This window comes from Centruroides vittatus, unplaced genomic scaffold (assembly GCF_030686945.1).
Source record: "Centruroides vittatus isolate TY-2023 unplaced genomic scaffold, ASM3068694v2 contig_2808, whole genome shotgun sequence".
Classification (NCBI taxonomy): domain Eukaryota; kingdom Metazoa; phylum Arthropoda; class Arachnida; order Scorpiones; family Buthidae; genus Centruroides; species Centruroides vittatus.
The window spans coordinates 27,407-30,688 of record NW_027121785.1 but is presented as its reverse complement, the minus strand read 5'-3'; the positions used below and the strand labels follow the sequence as shown (position 1 = coordinate 30,688).

The following is a 3,282-nucleotide window of genomic DNA, read 5'->3' as shown; positions in this document are numbered from 1 at the left end:
TAATCAACACGAAATATTCAATTCTAGTTTATGTGAACATTTTAACTTCGAATTACAAAAGCATTTAAAATGTTTCAGCTGCAGGTAAAGTTACCATCATCAGCTTATTCATGTTCTAAGCTAACATCGCTATTGATATTTAGAGAATTAAAATGCTACTACTAAGTTAGTAAATACTGCTGTATTTCACAAACTCTTTGTTTTTGAGTCAAAAATTGTTAATTTTTCACTCGAAAATGCTTCTTACGATTAATTCGGAAAATGTTTATAAAAACAAAATAATACTTTACCAACGATTAAAAAATGATTTAATTAAATTTTCGTTTTAAAAACTCATCTCGCTCTACAAGTTCAGAACGAAAGATTTTGTGTAGTAATAAGAATGAAAAGCTATGAAATCGAAAGGAGTACGCTAAACTGTCTTCCATATTATCGTATACAGTTTGTCGTAATAAACAAACTCGCAAACAGAAAATATATTGTCTATAGAAGTAGCGTTTTTAATGGCCATCTTCATTTTTAATGGCCATCTTCAATGTAATGCTTCGTTTTTATAGGTTTATATCAACTGTATTCTCCTCTTCACATGTTTAATTAATTATTTATACTGTTTAGTAATTTACGAACGATAAATGATAATGAAATGTTTGATAACGAAGTCGTGCCTTGATTAAGTCATGTCAATATTAATTTTTCAATCGATATGCTATCAAATTATAATGTATAGTTTTCTTATGTATATTTCATGCATAGTCTACATACTATAACCAAGTATTTTTGGAATATTAAACACGTAGTATTATAGTCGCGGCCAGATAAAAAAGTAAAGTTTAAAACGATTTGACTACATAAGAATCAAATAAGCACTTAAAGTCACAATTGATGATGTCTTAGAGCCAGATGATATACGTATTCATCCAGTGCAGCACATTTGCTATAGCAGAATATTCAGCTGCTCACTTTAGTATCAAAATATAGGGCCTATATAAAGAATATGTATCGAAAAATGTCACACGTAGCGAATCAAAATCATCCTTTCATCTACGACACGTGATCTAAATTCTGCCAATCATATAAGATTAAATATCGCATGATATTATAAGAGATATATTATACCTTTAACTTGTATGTTATGGTCAGAGGAACAGAGAAATACTTTTCGACAGAGATGAAGTTGTCGTATATCTGAAAAATATTACATTTTCATTTAAAAATTTGAATGTAAGAGTTTGTCGGAATCTTCATATATTTTATAGTAGTTATATATTTATTAATCCATTGGACACCGATCATCGCCCCTACATCTTACAGCGGGGTCCCCGAACCAAGATCATTTTTTAAATTTTACATGCTTTAAAAAGTGTAAATTACAAAATAATTTTTATTGTGCGTAGATCGGTGAAAACTCCGACCCGAAATGCATACAAATATAAGATCTGTGAATTAAAATTGTTTTCTGAGTGTAGTTGGCCTCTGGTGAATGTCGGATTAGAAAAATTTATAAGGACATAACAAACTTGTTTATTCGTTTATAAACTTTTTTTTGATGGTTACAAAAAATAAAATTTGCTTTGTTTACATTGGGTGCACGAATATACTTCGTATATAATCCAATTTGCAACGAAACGTAATTAAATCTTTCTAAATAATTGTGTCGTTGCTACGTGTAACTGCATGCAGTTTTGAATTGCATCTATTTTTATCCAGTACTCCTGTTACTTCAATTAAAGTCGAGAAGACCGAATAAAAACCATTGGCTGCCTGTAAACAGTATAAAGAACTAGTTTACTGTAAATTTTTTATTATTAAGTTATGATAACATTTATTATTCTGGTATTTTAAACACAAAGCAAAAGGATACATTTGCCTAGACAACTGACATCTTACCCGAATCAAGAAGTTTTTTTCCACGAAGAAAAATCCTCCAATGGATATTCCAATGGGTAATCCTCCAAATATCTTCATGAAGCAAACGACCTAACATCAAAAATTTAAACTAAAGTATCAATGAAAATAAAAATTGTATGATATTATAAGAGATATATTATACCTTTAACTTGTATGTTAAGGTCAGAGGAGCAGAGAAATACTTTTCGACAGAGATAAAGTTGTCATATATCTGGAACAATATTATTACATTTTCATTTAAAAAAATCACGAGATGATTTACGTTAATTTTTACTTACGGTCGATGTTAAAGTCGACAATCCCCAGCAGACTAATATACTTGAACTTAATAATTGTAACGCAATTACAGCCATAATTAGGCGAACGATAGGATTCGTCTTAGCAAAAAGGACTCCGTACCAAATAAAGCAGGTTTCGTATACAAAATGTATGTAAATGAGTGGCAAAAGAAGCTCCCATTTTTCATTTACTTGTTGAAAAAATTCCCATAGTTCCATAAACTTTTCAATTAGATTTTGCAGATAATATTTTGTCGCATTATTTACGATTTGTAATTCTGAGGAGATTTTAGATAATTTTTTCGATGCGACTAATAGAGTGAGCGTGATTAGAGTAAGCATACAGGACAAATGAATAAAGATTAACATAAACCAAATTTGGATACCGACCAAGCATGTAATGGCTCTAATTTTGTATTTACTTCCAATATTAACGTATGGATAACCAATCAATGGCATTAAAACGGCAAGCAAAGCGAGTATAACGACTGTGTACGAAAAGAAAATCAGTACATATGGTTGAGCTTTATCAAGGCATTTTTCTTCACCTTCGTATCTACTTTTGAATATGGAATAATGGACATTAAACTTTTTTCTTTTCACGATGCTGAATTGCGAGGCAACGTACAAAGAACAAGTTAACGGCAAAAGTTTAGAATAAAAAGCATGCTCTTCGAACACATAAAATATTCTAGCGCATGGAATATCGACCACGAAAATGGTGGCAATAAATATTACAACGAGCCATGCATATATTTCTATTATTCTTTCGTACGTGGAGAAAAGAGAGGCAGATATTTTACTCTTTCTGCATTTGCAAGATTCTATAAGGTTCAATCCGAAAATTTCACATACAGAAATAAAAGGATCGAATTGCCTAACGAGACAAATATCATCGGGATAAGATTCCATACAATTTGCTATAGTAATATTTTACGATTAATTCGAATTCGAAAAAATATAATGAAAAATAGAATGCTTTAGGAACGACTCGAAAATGATTGAATTAAATTTTCATTTTTAACAACTCACCCCATTCTACAAGTTCAGAACGAAACTTTTGGTGTAGTAATAAAAATTAAAAGTTATTAGATCG

At 30.3% G+C, this 3,282-nt stretch overlaps 1 long non-coding RNA gene across 1 annotated transcript; it reads right to left on the bottom strand.

Annotated features, from left to right (window-relative positions):
• Positions 1 to 1,648: 1,648 nt before the first annotated feature.
• Positions 1,649 to 2,331, bottom strand: LOC136972119 (uncharacterized). The gene is made up of 3 exons (XR_010880287.1): positions 2,051 to 2,331; positions 1,888 to 1,977; positions 1,649 to 1,761 (listed from the first exon to the last, which is right to left on the bottom strand). It is a non-coding gene; the product is annotated as an uncharacterized lncRNA (long non-coding RNA).
• Positions 2,332 to 3,282: the final 951 nt, after the last annotated feature.